Below are 19187 nucleotides of genomic sequence, written 5' to 3'. Positions count from 1 at the left end.
GTAGGATATCTGTTGTAACTGGAGAAAGGCTGGATATAAATATAATGGACATCTGTTTTTTGTTGTTGTTTTTTTCCTTCCGAAGCATTGATTTTTTTTCTGGTACCACAACACAATCTCCAATTCAGCCTTATACCTTTGCAGTATCACAACACAGTTACACCTGATCAAAGTTACATTAACAGATATTTTGCAATCAATTCCATTGGCTGAATAAGTAAGATTAGGGTGCATAATTTACAGTGCAAATACTGAAAGAAAGGTGGGTATCTCTGACAGGCCTGCACTAGAATATCCTTTGCCTTGCGTTACCTTTAAGGGAAATGTTAGATTAGGGCCCCCATAAAATATGAAAAAAAATAGATTTCTTCAATACAGGTTAATTGTGCCAATTGTTAAAATATCCTTGTGCACTGTTTTAAAAATAGTCCTGAACTTATGATGGTTCGTTCACTGATGTTTGATGTTACAATAATGCTGAAAAAAGTGACTTAGGATGTTCTTGCATTGATGACTGTTGCAGTATCTCTGTGGTCACATGATCAATTTTTGGGCAACTGGCATATCTTTATGATGACTACAGATTCCCAAGGTTCTATTATTGCCATTTATGACCTTCCTAGACATCTTCCCACAAGCAAAGTCAATGAGAAGCCAGATTTGCTTAATGACCGTGGCAAAAAAGATTGTGAAATTGCATGCAACTTAATGACTGCATTGCTTAGCAACAGAAGTGCTGGTCCAAATTGTTATAAATCAAGAGCTACCTGTATAATATTGACAAGATTTTGGGAAGTTAGGCCATATCTTGTCAAGTTAAATCTTAATCATTGCTGTTCTGCAAAATAACTTTTTGTGTAATTTAATTCTACAAAAGATTATGTGCAATATTTGGGATACTGTTGTTCTTGAAAGGAACCATTAGTTCACCTGGTAATATGTGGCACTGGATGTATGAGCCTGTAATACTTGCCTAATCAGTTAGATATTAATTTTAAGATCTCATTGTTCTAATATTGTTTTTCATCATGAAGAATATTATGGTACAATTATCGCTGAAAAGAAGCTAGGCCTTTTAATGCTTATAAAGCTCCAGGTGCTGAATACCTTTCCCCCACCCTCAGTAGTTTTATAGGATAAAGTTGTCTTTCATAAGATGTACACAGTGTTTCAATTTGCCTGAATCTGTTTGCTATGATTATGCAACAGAAAAATGAGAATTGAAGAATAGTTGATAGTCCTTGTTGCTCTCTGAGCTTGGTTAGCCTTGCACTGATAATGTTACCTAGTTTGGGTAATGAAACGTCTGCAAGAAAACAACCAACAAAGGAGAAAACTTATATATATATATATATATATCCTAAAAACCTACAAAAAACCTATTGTGCTTGTGTATTAAGAAGCTTTAGAAGTAGTAGCCAGAAAACTCTTTTCACTGTTCGGTTACTGTTTATGAGCTATTTGTATCTGTTGTTGCTGGGGTTAGTTTTATTCACTGCTGTTTGTGCAGTAGGGATGTTTATTACATTTAATTCCTTTTAAGGAATCATATTTAGGCTAGTTTTTCTGCAAGCTAGGTGATAAATATTTAGCATGTACTACTCCAGCTACTTAGAACAGAAAGTGAGGGAAAGAGGTTCCCATTGTTTTGATGATGGAACACTGAAAATATTTTGAATTATGTTTTGCTGGAAGAGAACCCTTTTGGAATGTTCTGATTGAGGGTTTTGTTCCAAGTTTGAAACTATAATCATTTTCCCCCTCTTCATATTTGTTAACTGCAGTTTCATTTGTACAAAAGGGATGATGCTTCCAAAAAAAAGAGTTTTATATTATTGTCTTTTTAATTCATCATTGTCCAAGCAAACAGTTTTTGACTTAAGGGAGATATATTTGGAGTGATTCATATAGAGTTTTTTTATATGTTGCTTTTATGCAAAGGCTTTTGAGGTATGTAACAAACTGATAAAACCTGTTTTACATTTTTCTTAATTCTTGTTTTATTAAATATAAAAGTATGTGTTTAAATTATTGAGTAACATTTAGTCTTCTGGAATATATGAGTAATAATATATAATAAGTAAGTCCCATATTTTAAATACTTCCCTAATTGAACCATGAAATGTTTATACAACTATTCTAATTCAAGCTTAATTTATTTTAAATGATTTTTTATGCAATCAACGGAAAGAATCAAATTGCATAATATTTGACACAAGTAAATTCAGAATCAAATGTCATTTCCCTTCCACTTTTCCCTTAACTTTCAGATTAATTTTAGGTATTTTCTTTGTGCATGAAAAATAAAGTAATATTGGATGAAAACATTAATAGGATATTGTTTGGGTTTCTTTTGTATTTTTTTTCAAATTATACAAAATTTCTTAACTTACATACACCCTTCTATTTCTGTTGTGTTCTTTGTTTTGTTTTTGTAGTAAAACTGCCTTAACATTTGTATGCCAAGTTAAAATGCAAATAAAAAGGAGAGAATGTGATTGCAGCTGATATATTGAAGTTGTGATTCTTATAAAAGAAAAGGCTTTAAGGACCTTCCATCCTTTCAGGAAGGATTTGATGACTGATTTTAAGAATTAAAAGGAAACAATAGGTAGTTGTAGAGAACTAGATATGTTTGGTAAAGTTGCAGGTATAAACAATTGGGTATAAGAAGAATATACTATGTTGGAATACTCAGTTTACTGTAGCATGATAAATTAGTCATTCTTACTGTCAAGCTGTCATTTTTATAAAAGTCTTCAATCTACAATCTTTCATTTAGTAACTGAAGCTAAAATGGCCCTGAAAAAAAAAGTGGCTTAATGACCATTGTAGCATCCCTGTGGTCACATAATCAAAATTTGGATACTTGGCAACTGAGATATATTTGGCAGTTGCAGTATCTCATGATCACGTGATCACTTCTGGAACCTTCTGACAAACAGTCAATGGGGAAGCCAGATTCACTTAACAACTGTGTTACTAATTTAACAAACTCATTTGGTAAAAAGCATCCATGTAAAATTGAAATAATGATGATGATGATGAAGAAGAAGAAGCTTGTTATTCTGTCTTCAACTTTATTTTTCCCTACTAGTTAAAACTGGGGAAAAAGCTTTCTTATTCTGTGGCAGCTTATTGGCTGATTTGTAATGAATATGCTTAAAGGTACTTTAAATCAGAAGACATTTTTTATTTAGTAATGCCTAACATTATAATGTTAATAAATAAAGCCAGGCATACATAATGCATTTTCTTGAGGTAGAAAATTAGTTTAGATCACTAAAGGGTTTTGTGGAAATCAATATTTAGCATGTTTAGTATAGTATTTCAGTTTTCAGATTTTTTTCTGAAAACCTCTTAAACATTCCCCCTGGGTTTTCAAATTCCTGGAAAGTTTACACTTGGATATTTTATTAGGCTTGATGGTGATGGAAGAAGGGACAGAACTTGCATTTTTATATTAAAGATGGAAATAAAGCCTTCCCACCACTAGCACACTGCTTGGGTTTAGGTATTCAGTGCAAGAGAGATTTTTGTCAGCCTTTTTTGAGCATCTTTTTGTTTTACATAGAATTCAATATTGCCTATGACCATGAAATCCACTATTTAAATATAAAACTGGACTAGCTGCACTTGAAAGGTTCATAATTGTGGATGCCACTCATTTTGTCTTCTCAAACTGGTTGCTAATTGGATCGTTGTATAGTATGTGGTAACTTGCAGATTTATAAATTAAAAGGTTACACACAAAATGTTCCCATACAAAACAGTTTGGAGTGGTTTCAACTAGAAGTGAAACTGAATGTTTTGTTTCAGATACAGACCAGAACACTATTGTTCTGAGAATAAATGTTTGTCTGTAGAAGAGCAGGAGAAAGGCAAATACATTGATGGTGATGGCAGTTGAAAAGAGAGAGGGAAGGGACGAGAAGGTGCTTGGAAGATTGGTGAAAAATGCAGACTGGTGAAACCTGGAATATCCAAAGCATTCCTCTTCTCCCAAACTGGAACCAATATTAAATGGCTCAGCAGAAATCCACTGTAGGATGGTTTGTTTAGAATTAAACCAATACATTTTCTGTTTCATGCAGAAACTGAAAATTGGTTATGCTAATTGTTTTGAGGAAATAGGAACATTTTGATCTGGTAGAATGGAAATGGCTGAAGATGCTAAATGAAGGGATTGATGTCTAACAATTGACTTTCTTTGCTTTCTGTGAAAAATTAGATATGTGATATGGCAAAGTGAATGAGTAGAATCTGATTTTTGTGTAGTTTATGAAATGTAAATCATTTCAGTTTATTCTGACTAGGTATTTTGTTTTTCCACTTATCCACTTCATGGTCACAAATAAAGTATTATTGCAGTTTAAAACTTCAGGAGATCATCAGACTGTATCTTTGGTCTCATTACTTATTTGAATTATTTTTGTAAGGTGGGATGACTCTTAAGAGTAGAATAAAAACAGAATTGAAAAACAGTTGGGTCAAGAAAAGAACAACAATTACCTTGGAGGGAATAGCCCACAAACAACAATCTCAAGGAACCCTCCACTCTCTAGTCCAAAGATTGGAGAAAACCAGGTCTTCAGGGCTCACTGGAAACAAGGCATTCGAATCTCTGGGGTCATTCGAATCTCTGGGGGTCATTCGAATCTCTGGGGGAATGCTGTTCGGTTGTCACTGGTTATATGATAATGAGAAATGTCATGTGGTTTCAGACATGTTTCTTTGAAAGCTCAATACAAACATAATGTTTATAGATTTTACATAACATTTTATATATGCAAGATGAATTCAAATATATCAACTCATGGCTTGCTTAACTGTAAACCTCAGGTCTGTTTCTTCACACCTCACTCTAAGCATAAGCCATATTACTAAGCACATGTTTTGAGTTCATACATGACACTAAGTCAAAGTCAGGACTTCTGGTAGAGGCGTGGCAATTAAACATGTATCCACTGAAAGTTAAGTTAACCATATCAAAACCCAAAGAACTTAAGTAGACCACTTCTTTGAAACCTCTCGAGACAAGAAAAGGATGGGAGATCATTAATATGTGCTCCAGATGACTGCTCTTCATGAGGAGATTGCAGTAAAGTGGTCTGTGGATTTCAGTGCTGGGAGATGAGATTAATAACCAAACAACAGTGGAGCCCTTTAAAGGACACTAAATTTGCTAGCTTTACTTTTAATACTTTTGGAAATGTATTAATGCTATTAGAGGTTTTTGAAATGACAAGTTTGAAAAGCTACCTGGTAAATCTATCTTCATTTCTGAATAAAAGAACAATTAATTACAGGGGACTTAAAATTAATTAAAGGGGTTTAAAAAATTCAAAAAGTGGCAAAGAGCTAAATAAAATTTTCAACCAAGAAAGTTGTAGAAGGCTCAGACAAATTTGGAATTTTGAAACTTTTACTGTAAGACGGGTGTCAAACTGCCAGCCCGTGGGCCGGATGCGACATGCCAAAACCGCGCCCATCCCATGGCTGGCAATGGAAAAATAGTCGTGATATGTTGCGACACATCACATGGCGTTGCGAGTTTGACATCCCTGCTATAAGATTTTGGAACTAACAACATAAAATGGCTTTTCATGGGAACCAGAATTATTTTGTCTACTGTATGTCCTAACAGTTTAGAGAGTATATGATTTCAGTAGGACCCTACAAGGGACTAAAGTCCAGAGTGGAAAAAAAACATGCCTTTAGTTTTGATTAGAATTTGGATGTATGACATGATATGCAAAACATTGCAACATTTGAAATACTAAAGATTTTGGAAGAATGGAGCCAGAAATTAGTTGCCCTTATAAAACAGCGTCTGTAATGATATCTGCTTCTATGGATTGACGCTGTTTAAAGGATGTTATGAAGAAATGACAGAGATGAAACAAAACTTGTTTGATGCAGAAAAAGTGGAATTAGAAACATTGGATTAAAATATGGATCATAAGACAGATGGTATTTAAAGTAGAAATAGAAGTAACAGGCCAAGAGAATGATTTGAATGGAACTTTTTTCTGGATATGCAAAAAAACTGGCTGAAGTTATAAAAATTAAAGGGGAAATGCAAGTGATAAATCAAAGGATAATATGTTTTATTGGATTTATAAAAGAGTCTTGTTAAAGGCTTGAAATCTATGCAAAGGACAAAAAGAATTTAAGGGATATTTTACAACAATATTTGAACTAAAGATTAAGGTTTTCAGAGATAAACAGAAGGAATATAAAGATGGCTTATTTGATGAAGGTTAAAATAAGATGTTTTTATGAAATTCTAGGAACCCTTTACAGACTAGCTGACACCAGGATTGAAAAATTAATGTCCTTTGGATTTGCTCATAGATAGGGGATAGATTATGGGAAGAAGAGAGATTTGTTGGTAGTCTTGAAGAGCTCCCAAACTTGTTTATGACTAAAACATGTTGGGTTTGGTTTCTGCTTACATAAGACTGATTCAGTATAGTTGAGTATAATTTTTGTAACACAGTGTATTGAGAAACCATGCTTTATGTTTTGTGCATGTTTCTAGAAAATTGGTTTAGAAGTTAATCCTCATTGAATGACCACTTTTCTAGTTACCTTGGTCAAACAACAACTATCTGTACTTAAATCTAACATTCTTCTGTGGGGAGAAATTCTGAAGTCAAGAGATCACTTACAAAAATGTTCTTTTCTTGGTTACATTTTCTAGATCAATACTTTTCAACCCGTGGTATGCGTACCACTGGTGGTACTTCAGCATCTTGCAGGTGATACGCATATGATGGGTTGAAAAATCACTGTAAAAAGTGAAAAGTGTAGCGGGGATGAGCTGAAGCGATGGCAGCACCACACAGGCCTGTGGGAGAGTCAGCTGCAGTTGCACCGAAGAGAAAAGGAGGAGGAGAGAGTAGAGGATATAAAAGGAAGAGGTTTTGGTGGGAGAGGGAGAGAAAAAAAAGATGACAGGGAAAGAGAAGGGGGAGGAGAAAGACGTAGAAGAGGAGAGAATTCTTTGAGACAGGCAGAGGGAGAAAAGGGGATAAAACAGTGCAAAGATTAATGTCAGAGAAACATGCACAAGTTTCCCATTAAAAGTGTGGCGAGTGGGTGTACAGATAGGACCACGATAGAGCCCAAAATTTAGGTTTGTGTCAGGATATTGATTTAAAGTAACCACCTGATGTAATGTAAGGTGAATGATGCAATGTTAGGAATGACTCAGCAGGAGTCTGTATCTCTTTAAGAGCTTGAGTATAAAAGGGAAGGCCTTGCTGGAGTCTTTCTCTCTTGTCCATTTCCTGCTGTAACTGCTGTGTGTTGGAGTTTGCTGTATTACCACATGTATGTATTTTGTTCCTAGTGTATATTTGTAGATAGTGTAATATAAACCACCATTTAAATACAAACCACTGTTTACTGTATTTTCTCCTGGGTTACCTCAGTGCAATAAGACTGCATGCTCTGACATGCTAAGTGAGACATTTGTCCCATTTTACGAATTTTCTTGCCACATTTTTTAAGTGAATCAATGCAGTTCTTAAATTAGTAACACGGTTGACTTTGCTTGTCAGAAGTTTGCAAAAGGGGATCACATGACCCTGAAACATTGCAACCATCATAAATATGAATCAGTTGCCAAGTTTCCGAATGTAAATCACATGACCCTGAAGATGCTGATGTCAACACTGCTAATATTGAATATTCTTGCTTTGACAAAATATGCAGAACTGGCTGGGACTTTTAGAGTTAACTCAGATGAGAATGAGAGAGGGGAGAAATAATGTAGAGAGAGAGAGAGCAATTTGTGCGGGCTTCAGAAGGAAGTGAACCTTTGCCCCCCAGGCTGGTTGGTGAACGTGACTCATGACCGCAAAAGAGGGAGGGAAAATGCTAGCAAAAATAACTGCTCTTGGGTGGAGACTTCAGATCCATGATGTGCCGTCAATCTGTAACACAGTTAATAAAGGCTTTTAGGATAAACAATGCCTGGAAGTTCTTTGAAGTGTTTCATTAGTTGGAACCATGACATCATGCCAAGATCTAAAATCCTTTTCAAACGACCTGGGGTCCTGAACTCCATCCGCTGTCTCTAGGCTTGAGAGGAGCTGATAAAGATTCAGGGAAGAAAAATCTATCATGGAAAAAGTGAGTTTGCTTGAAGACCCAGCAGCTGCTGATAACCCAGAGGGGGAAGCAACAGATAGCATGCTGTGGGAAGATGAATTCTAGCAGATCTCCCAGCTGGGAGCAAACGAATCGCCTGCTACTCAAACTTTGGGTGAGTCACTGGAAAGATTTCAAAACCCAGATGTGAAAAGCAGAAATCAGTTCCTGCAGAGAGGAGCCTATAGCCCTTCCCTTGCAAATCAGAAAGCCTTACAGATCCTGTCTTCCCCTGCCAGGGACTCCAGCCCTGAAGAGAGAGGGAATCCCAGTCTGAGGCCTCTGCAGCAATGGGCAGATTGGCACCCCTCACAGGTAGATGATCAGCAGCATCTGAGCTTGCCACAGCTAATAGAGGCCTTACAACAGCTTGGGGTGGTGCAGAAGCCAGGAGATCAGCAACTGGTGGGAGGACGACCACAGCAAGGAGATTGGTCACCGCCCTCGAACGTACAGCAACGGGGCATGGCCACAGCCCCTGAAAGTGCAACCCCTGTGCATGAACCAGCAACCAGGATGGGGCCAGCAGCAACAGCCACAGTGGGGACCCCAACAAGCTATAATTGCATCCCCTTTCAGAGCAACCTTCGATGGGGACCCGGAGAAACTGATTTTCTTCCTCAACCAAGTACGCTCTCATTTGAATTGCTGGGCCTATCTCTGCCCAGACCTAGGTGCCATGGTCAATGTGATAGCATCCAACCTAGAGGGAGAAGCATCCGAATGGCTAAACAATTTATACAATGAGCAAGCCCCCGAATTGGAGAACCCCCACCTCTTCCTCCTAGGGCTGAGAGAAAGATTTGAGGACCCATCTCTTGACCTAAAGGCAAGAGAACAAATCCACAAAATAAAAGAAGCCGGCAGGCCTGCCCTGGAGTACATGCGAGAATTTCGCAAGTTAGCAGGTCGAATAGAGGGGTGGCCAGAGCAATCCCTAATCCATCACTTCATAGAGGGATTAGACGATCAGCTCTCTCAAGCCTGCATCTATCAAGGAGTACCTGATCAGCTGCAAGAATGGTACCAGGCAGCAGTGAAGCTAGACGTTCAGCTCACCTGCTATAAGAAGCCTCCTCCACCTGAACCCGAACAGCAATCATCCCCACGGAAGACTCCAACTACTGCAATGGCTGGGAGACCCAGGCCACCTACAGGCCCATCAATTAAGTGTTTCCGATGCAGACAGGAGGGACATCGAGCAGCAAACTGTCCAGTCCCCTACCCCCGACTACAGAGCAGACCAGAACCAGTGGCAAGAAGGAAACCTGCCCAGTGGCTGACGAGAGAGAAATCCAACCGGGTCACACAGGAACCTGTTGCCCAGATTACACCCCCCACGCAGGAGAACGTCGGGACTCCGGGTGGACCCGCCCCTGCTCTACCCTTCTTTGACAGCGACGATGAAGGAGAGAACGACCCGATGGTGAGTTGATAAATCCTGCCTTTTTCACTGGCCGCCAAACTTATAATCCCTAAGTCTGGGGCACAAATGGGCTTAAACGTGCTAATTGACTCTGGATGCACCCGCTGCATTATTAGGCTGCCGTTTGCCATGAAAATGGGCACATGGGCAAAACAGCTTTCCAAACCTGTGAGGTTTGAGCAAGCCGATGGCTCCCTGATGGGAAGGACTCTTGTCACACAATTAACTGAGTCCTTAAGCCTAGAAATAGGTGCGCACTGGGAGTTTATTCGCTTCCTAGTGGCTCCAAAAATGACTGAGACTGTGATCCTAGGGCTAGCCTGGTTGGACAAATGGAAGCCATTTATCTGGTGGGAGAAAGGAATGAGAACTGTGAAACTACCTATAGGGCCTAAACCTCCCACTGATTCAATCGATGTTGCGGGACACCTTAGGCCAGGGCTTTTCAACCAGTGGTACGGGTACCACCTGTGGTACATTGGCACCTGCCAGGTGGTACACGACCATCCTAGAAAAGTAGCGGGGGAGGGGAATGAGCTGAACCGGTGGCAGGTCCGCATAAGCCTGAGCGAGACGATGGCTGGAGCTGCAGGGCTCAGCGGAAGCACAGGATCAGTGCCGCTTTCCAACTGATCGGCGCTTCTTCGGGGCTGTCAAATCTCAGCAGGAGCGCCAGGATCAGCTCCAGGCTCCAGCTGGAGCTCAGTGCTGATCGTGGTGCTTCTGCTGAGCCCAGAAGAAGCGCCAATCAGCTGGAATGTTGCAGCATCTCTAGGGTCTTGTGATTTACATTCAGATGTTTGGCCACTGATTCATATTTATGACGGTCACAGCGTTCCAGGGTCATGTGAAGTGACCAAAACCTGCTGCAACCACCCAACAGACGGAATAAAAACCAAACACCGCCCCACCCCACCCCCGCTGCCAATCTTCAACAGAAATGCTCACAACAATGAAAACCTCGGACAGGAGGAAGAAGGCCGCCGGGCGCTGTCTTGCTCGGCTATGGCTTGGGGGGCATTTTTTTCAGTGCCATTGTAACTTCGAACAGTCACTAAGTGAACTGTTGTAAGTCGAGGATTACCTGTACTTTATCACCTTTTTCCTTTTTTTTTGGTCATCATGTTTTTGACACCTTGCTAGGCGACTTGTGGTACTCGGATGTTGCTATATCCTAAAAGTGGTACAATGGGTGAAAAGGTTGAAAAGCCCTGCCTTAGGCCACCCAATGAGCGAGCGCACATGGCTGTCTCATCGCCGCCAGGCGAACCACCCATCCCCAATGAATACCGGGACCTGACGGAGGCATTTAGTGAAAAAGAATGTGATGCCCTGCCCCCTCACAGACCAAATGACTGCTCTATCAAACTGGTGCCAGGAGCCAAACTCCCACACCCGAGAATGTATGCTATGTCCCCCTCGAAATGGAGGAGATGCAGCGATACGTGAACAAAAACCTAGCGAGGGGGTTCATCGAACGGGCCAAATCTACCGTGGGAGTTTCTGTATTGTTCAAAGAGAAAAAAGATGGGTCGCTTTGTCTCTGTGTAGACTATAAGGGTCTCAACGCTGTGAGTGTGGAAAATAAATATCTCCTCCCCCTCCTAAAGGACTTATTAACCCATCTGGCTAAGGGGAGTGTTTTCACTAAATTAGACCTGAGAGAGGCTTATTACCAAGTGAGAATAAAAGAGGGAGACGAGTGGAAAACTGCCTTCAACTGTCCTATGGGGAGCTATCAGTTCAAAGTCATGCCATTTGGACTACAGGGGCCCCCAGCCGTATTTATGCAGTTGATTAATGAAGTCCTACATGATCACTTGTACAAGGGGGTTTTGGTGTATCTTGATGATATCCTGATTTTCAGCACGAATATGACTGATCACATAAAGCTAGTGAGAGAAGTGTTAAAGAAACTATTGAATGCCAAGCTTTATGCCAAATTGTCGAAATGTGAATTTCACTAGACCAGATTAGATTATCTTGGCTACAGAATTTCCAACGAGGGTATTGAAATGGATCCAACCAAGGTGAAAGCTATAATCGAATGGCAGCCCCCAAAACTCGCAAACAGCTCCAGAGCTTTCTGGGTTTTGCCAACTTTTATCGTCAATTCATCCCCTCTTTTGCCGAGATTGCCCTACCCCTTACAGAACTACTCAAAACAGGCAAAGGAGGAGGGAGGCCGCGACCGGGCCAACCACTAACATGGACGATGGGCTGTCAAACAGCTTTTGAGAATTTAAAGAGACTATTTGCTGCTGAACTGCTCCTAAAGTACCCCTGCCCAGGGGAGCCCTTTGTGATTCAAGCCGATGCCAGCGATGTGGCAGTTGGAGCTGTATTACTGCAAAAGAACAAAAGTGGGGTCCTGCAACCCTGCACCTACACTTCTAAGAAATTTACTGAAAGCGAGCGGAGATGGGCAATCTGGGAGAAAGAGGCCTTCGCGATCAGGTGGGCAATCTTAAACTGGTGACACTATCTAGAAGGGAGCAAGGTGCCATTTGAAGTATGGACAGATCACAAAAACCTAGAAGCACTGAAAACTCCCCGCAAATTATCCCCAAAGCAAGTGCGGTGGGCACAGTACTTTAACCGCTTCGACTTCACTCTAAAGTACATACCAGGAGGAAAAAACTTCCTAGCTGATGCGCTATCCCGGTTACCCCAATACAAAAGCGAACGGGAGGAAGTTAATGAAGCAATTATCCCCAATCCACAAACTGCCGCTCAACCTACGCCTCACAGGGTCCCCAATCCTGATGACCCTGGGGTAAAGAAAATAAAACGAGAGCTCCTCACCGATCAATGGTTCAAAGATAATCAAACCTCTCTAACGTGCAGGGATGGGGATGGCTTGGCTTACAAAGGGGGGAAACTATATTTGCCTGAAGCCCTCCGTCTTAATGCCCTCAAACACAAGCCATGATGTAAAACAGGCTGGACACTTTGGATATTTAAAAACTCTACACCTCACCTGCCGGCAATTTTGGTGGCCGGGGCTGAAAAAGGATGTGGAAAACTATGTAAAAAGTTGTACTGTATGTGCCACAATGAAAAGAATCCCACGGAAAACCCTTGGGTTACTGCAACCGGTGGCAGACCCTTCTCAACCATGGGAAGAAATAGCTATGGAGTTTATAGTAGACCTACGTGAAAGTAGAGGAAATACTGTCATCTGGACTGTGATAGACCTGTCCTCAAAACAGGCTCATTTCATTGCCTGCAAAGGACTCCCATCTGCCCAGTGGCTGACCAAACTGTTCCTGAAACATATCTACCGGCTGCATAGTGCCCCTAAGTGAATAATTTTGGACGGGGGTGCAGTTCACAGCGAAGTTTTGGCAGAGTTTTCTTAAATTAATTGGATCATCTCAAGGCTTATCATCTGCTTTTCATCCGGCCACCAATGGGGCTGCAGAATCTGCTAACAAAATGGTGGAGCAGTATTTTAGATGCTACGTCTCCTACCAACAGACAAACTGGACTGACCTCCTCCCTTTCACGGAGGTGGCGTACAATAATTCTGTGCACAGCAGCACCGGCTACATGCCTTTCAGAGTAGCCACAGGAAAAGAGTTCAGCCCAATACCTGAATACCCTCAGGTGCCCTCTGCTTCCCAGACACTTGACCAGTGGGTGAGGGGGTGGGAAGAAGTTTGGAGAAACACAAAAACTGCTTTGAAAAAGACTTTTGAAACCTATAAAAAGCAGGCTGATAAGAAGAGGGCTCCCCAAAGAACATTCCAAGTTGGGGAATAGGTTTATCTGTCAACTAAATATTTACACCTCAAATTGCCCAGCAAGAAATTGGGACCAAAATTCTTGGGGCCTTTCCCCATAGTAAGGATCATCAATCCAGTCACCGTAGAACTAAAACTCCCTAGACTTTTAGGGAGAATTCACCCAGTCTTCCATTGCAGCTTGTTGAAACCTTATCGGGGCTCCACTTTAAGACCTCCCCCTAAGGAGGCACTCGGGCCCCTCATAGTTGCGGGACAGACCCATTATGAAGTGAAACGTATTCTTGACTCTAGAATTTTTAAAGGGAAATTGCAGTACCTAGTACAATGGAAGGGATACCTGTTGTCTGAAGCCACCTGGGTGAAATCCAGTGAGGTGAAAGCTGACAGACTTGTCAAAAGGTTTCATGCAAAACACCTCAACAAACCAAGAAATAATCCCTGACCTATGCTTTTGTTCACATACAGGACCTATCCTTTTTGTAAGGGGGGCTGGATGTCAACGTTGCTAATATTGAATATTCTTGCTTTGACAAAATATGCAGAACTGGCTTGGACTTTTAGAGTTAACTCAGATGAGAATGGGAGAGGGGAGAAATAATGTAGAGAGAGCGAGCAATTTGCGCGGGCTTCAGAAGGAAGCGAACCTTTGCCCCCCCAGGCTGGTTGGTGAACATGACTCATGACAGCAAAAGAGGGAGGAAAAATGCTAGCAAAAATAACTGCTCTTGGGTGGAGACTTCAGATCTTGGCCTACATCCATGATGTGCCGTCAATCTGTAACACAGTTAATAAAGGCTTTTAGGATAAACAATGCCTGGAAGTTCTTTGAAGTGTTTCATTAGTCGGAACCATGACAGCTGTAATGGTTATAAGTAAGTTTTCAGAGCCGTTGTAACAATCACTAAGCAAATTGTTGTAAATCGAGGACTACTTGCACTTTTATCTCTTGTTTTTTGTTTTGGTCATGTTTTTGACACCTTGCTAGGCGACTGGTGCTATTCGAATATTGTCATATCCTAAAAGTGATACAATAGGTGAAAAGCCCTGTTCTAGATCACTGACTTGAAGACTGGAAGATGTTATCTTTCTGGCATTCCAGGCTGTATAGTCCACAAAATACCGTAGTTATATACTATGGGAGACTACTATTTTCTGAGTCTGCTACAGGTTCTAGATTATCTTCAAAAGTGGCTTTTGAGAGATTATTAAGTCTACAGCCTTATTTTCCAGGAACAGAAATCAATTGTACTAGATTAATCTAATAAAATAAAAGGAATTCCAGAAGGATGGTCTTGTTTTAATTAAACATTATGCCCTGCAGACACTGTTGGCTGCCTTCTGTAGCGATTCTGTATTTGCAAAGAAAAGGTTGCTGTTAAATCTCTGTAGTTTACTTTGGTGTAAACTTTTATTTAATTAAAATTATTTACTTAATAGTAAGCGTTGGTAAGTTACCGTGAAGTAAGATGTGTTCCTAATACATTTTACAAGTAAATCAGCTATATAGCTTCTATAAAACTGGTAAGTATGATTTGTTAGCAAAAATGGCTGATTTTGAGCAAAACATTTTTAGGGACAAGGGGATAAATAAGTGTATTAAACCACTGCAAAACATAAGCTTTCAGCAAAATAATTTTGCAGTCTCCATGTTCCACAAAAGAGTAAATTGTTTTGACCTTAACCAGCCATGCTTCATGTGGTCTTTCAAGGTAAATTCTTTTGACTGCATCCCTGTTGGAAAAAGGTTCCCCCTTACCAAACATTTCCATTGTGTGGGAGTGAATTTTTCCTGGGTACTCAGTTTATCAATTTTATGATAGACTAAATGTCCTCAGGGTATTTGTTATCCTGTTAATATGAGAAGAAAAAGCATCTGGTGGAACTAGTACTTGGTACAGCAATATCTAGGAACATACGGTACACTTCGTGTGCATCCAGTATAAAGTTTGGATAGCATTGGCACTGAATGAGCTACTGTGCTTGTTCCTTTTCTTTTGCCTTATGATATTTTTATAATGAGAAGAACATGAATACAAGACAAAACACTGGAAGGCTTGTGAGCTGGCACAGTCATGAAAGAAAATAATGTTTCTTCTTTGTAACTGAAGCTCTTAAAATAAGCAATGCAAAAATAATTTCTCTTGTTTGAATTCATTGCATTTTTTCACTATAATACTATCGGTAGGTTTAGTTTAAACTCTTTGACAAGCTTGTTGTCTTTTTGTATCTTACAGTATCTATGTTTGATAGGCAAGCAGTGGCAGTATTTAGTTCTGGCAGAGTGGGTGTACTCCAGTTCCCCCTTCTCTGGAACAGCATCTCCCCAGAGATAAGACTTTGCCCTTTTTCCTAGAGTTACAGAAAGCTTTGAAAACAAGGCCTTGGTCCCAGGCTTGGGATTGATATTTCATTATTTGGCTACGGGTTTTTGTTTTAATTTTGCTGTTTATAAGATTATTTGAATCTGGACTGTCTGTCTTATTTGATGTTTTTATGTTTTTTCTAGTTTTGTATGCTGCCCAAAGTCCATTGGACTTGGACAGCTAATAAATTCAAATGAATAAATAAAAGAAAATTTGTACTTTTAATGTAATAGTTGGAAACCATTACATGCCAATAGCTATCTTGTATTTTTTAAATGATTATTCATAATATAGTTTAACTTTTGAACTATTTCCCTAGCTATCTTAATTTCCTGGAATTTTTTAGCTGGTTTTTAAACTGTAGTGTTTTTCTTCTTCTTTATCAAATTCTGACATGTACGTATTATAATGCATAATATTTAAGCCGTGTGGTAAGATGGGTGGCTAAATTTTACAAATAAAAATATGTGATATGGGTTAGATCATTGGGACATTCTCTGTAGACTCTGGATATTGAAATCAATGGGTAAATAATGTAACAGTTAGGAAAGAACAAAACTGCTTATCAAGTGGTATTCATTTAAACAGATCTTGACCGAAGAAGATTGAAATCACAGTCAAGGTATTTTATTAAAAATTGTTAAAAAAATTAAAAATTATTCCTATCAAAATAATTTCCTGATGATTGTGGCAGTGACATCCAAAATGATACCATGCTTCCAATTTAATATTGTCTTCTAAATCGTGTCTATCTTGCCATATTTAATGTTTAAGCATGAATAATAATATTGTAGAAAAGCAGGCAGAGCTGAGGGGTAGAGTTAAATACATCATTAGCTTAGAGCAAGGGTATCAAACTCAATTTCATTGAGGGCCACATCAGCATTGCGGTTGCCCTCGGGGGGCGGGGTGTGTGGCCAGGTTGGGTATGGCCTACTGGGTGGGCGTGGATGGAATGGGTGTGGCCTACTGGGTTGGCATGGCCAGCTCTACATCGTTCGCATCAAGGGTACCTGTGTGGGCCTGGGCAGGAGTGGGACAAATCTGAGAGTCTCTGGCAGAAGGGGGTGGGACCAGGGCAAGTGCCAAGGCATGGTCCACTGGAGGAGCCTTACTGTTCCTCTCAGGCCATACAGGGGGGGCTGGATGGTGGTGCGGGCTGCCTGGAGCCCTGTGCAACAGAGATCAAACGCCCAGCCTGGCCCTCGAGCATCTGTGGCACCCGTGGCACCAAGCCCAGCCCCAGTTCCCCAGTGGGGCGCCCAGCTGCACTTACCTCCTCTTCAAGGCTGCTGTTGCTGTGCTTGTTCTCCTTAGCCAGGTTGCTCATGATGGGTATGAGGGCAAAGTCAGAGGGAGGCCCATTCCCTCTCCATGGGAGGAGACCCGGCTTTGTATCCAAAGCTTCCTTAGCAATAGGATGGGAGACCCCCAGGATAGGTCAGGAGGAGGGGGCAAGGGGATGATGAAAGGGCAGCAGGGCAGGACTTCCCTCAGACCCTTCCTCTTCTTTCCTTCTTTCCTTCCTTCCTAAGTACAGAGTGGTGGGAAAATATTTGAGATGAGGGAGGGAGAAAAACAGGCAAGAAACGCAGCTGGGGAGGTGTCACCTTTCGTGAGGAATGAAGAAATGCACCATCGCCTGGAAGTGGCCAGCACATGGCCCTCACCTACTTCACATATCTGGCTTGGTTGGCTCTAGGGGAAGGGATGCCATCAGCAATGTGAGAGTCGACGTTACCTGCGCAATACCGCCCAGCCTCCAGCCTGCCCGGTTTCGGCAGGCAGCAAGGCGCTGTCCTCACAGCGTCGAGAGGCTGAGCCAGGTGGCGCAAATTTGGAAAGAAGCGCGATGCCGCCCAGCCCCCAGCCTGCCTGGTTTCGGCAGGCAGTGGGGCATTCTCCTCACAGCACCGAGAGGTTGAACTGGGTGGCGCAAATCCAAAAAGAAGCGTGATGCCACCCAGCCTGCCCGGTTTCGGCTTGAGCCGGGCGATGTGAAGCTCGCCAGCTTTGCACCTTGCTGCCTGCTGAAACTGAACAGGCTGGGGACTAGGCAGCATTGCACTTCTCATCAGATTCGCGCCATCCGGCTCAGCTCTTGGCGCTGTGAGGAGAGCGCCCTGCTGCCTGCCGAAACTGGGCAGGCTGGAAGCTCGGCGGCCTCGCACTTCTTTTTGGATTCACACCGCCCAGCGCTGTGAGGAGAGCGCCCTGCTGCCTGCCAAAACCCCTCCCCCAGACCCCATCAAGCCAGATATGTGAAGTAGGCGAGAGCCATTTGCTGGCCACTTCCAGGCAATGGTGCATTTCTTCATTCCTCACAAAGGGTGACACTTCCCCAGCATGCACCCAGGGGGCAGGGCCGACGCGGCAGGGGCTGGTTCCTTGCTTTTTCTAGACGGCCTTGTGGAGCTAAGACTGAATGCATTTCAGCATAGATGGCCACCACAAAATTGTACATTGGCTCCTGGCTGGCCTAGGCCAGGGCCCAGGCAGCAGGGGCCGTTCCCTCACTGTTTCCAGGATGCCTTCGTGGGCCACATGAAACCACTTCGCGGGCCACATCTGGCCCCCGGGCCTTGTTTTTGACATGTCTGGCTTAGAGTCATTATATTCCAACAAACAGTCCAAGTCCATCCATCCCTGAATTCTGTTGATCCTTATCTGGTGCCAATTCAATGTTAAAGCTTAGTTGACTAGATTATTGTGTATAGCAGGCATGTCAAACTGCCGCCCCGCAGGCTGGATGTGTCACGCCGAAACCGCGCCCACCCCATTGTCAGCAATTGGGGGAAAAGTCATGATACATCGCGCGACGTCATGTGACGTCGCGAGTTTGACATGCCTGGTTTATAGGGTTGAATAAATCTGTGCTACAACTTAATAGATGGTCCTGATCCTTTGCGCTTGACAATTATAGTTTTTAAATAACAAATTTTCTCTCTGCATTGTTTCAAATATTGTAGTTCTTAAATGCCTGATTTTATATATTTCTCCTACAGTAGATAATCTCATGAGCCTCTAATGTTAACCTATTAAGTTTTAAAATCTATCCCCTTCCAAAAAAAGGAAAATCCATAAAGTTGCAGTTTATTTTGTGTAATTTCAAAGTTTAATTAGCACATTCCTTTCCTCCATCAGCTCCGTTGCATGATGAAATTCTTAGTGACCTATGGCTAGGTTAGTTAGTATTAGCCTTGGACCTCTGTAGGATTATTAAACAATAAACCTTATTAGAGCTATTTTGTATTGTTAATCATACATGAGCTAGAATTACTTGGCATCTTGTAATTTGTGTTGTGTTTTCCTGTGCTATTTTCATCTGTTTCCAAAGACTTCTCTCTTGTTTTCTTTCATAAGTGTCAGACCCGTTTTTCTTGTTTTTCACAATCGATTATTGAACAAGGTAACACTGACATTAATATATTACCTTGTTGTATTGGTTGGTTGGTTGCCATGTTCTTCATTGCAATATACTTCTTTTCT

The sequence above is a fragment of the Protobothrops mucrosquamatus genome, unplaced genomic scaffold (genome assembly GCF_001527695.2).
Source record: "Protobothrops mucrosquamatus isolate PMUCROS unplaced genomic scaffold, P.Mucros_1.0 scaffold1018, whole genome shotgun sequence".
NCBI classification, from domain to species: domain Eukaryota; kingdom Metazoa; phylum Chordata; class Lepidosauria; order Squamata; family Viperidae; genus Protobothrops; species Protobothrops mucrosquamatus.
Note: the sequence above shows the minus strand (reverse complement) of the source record.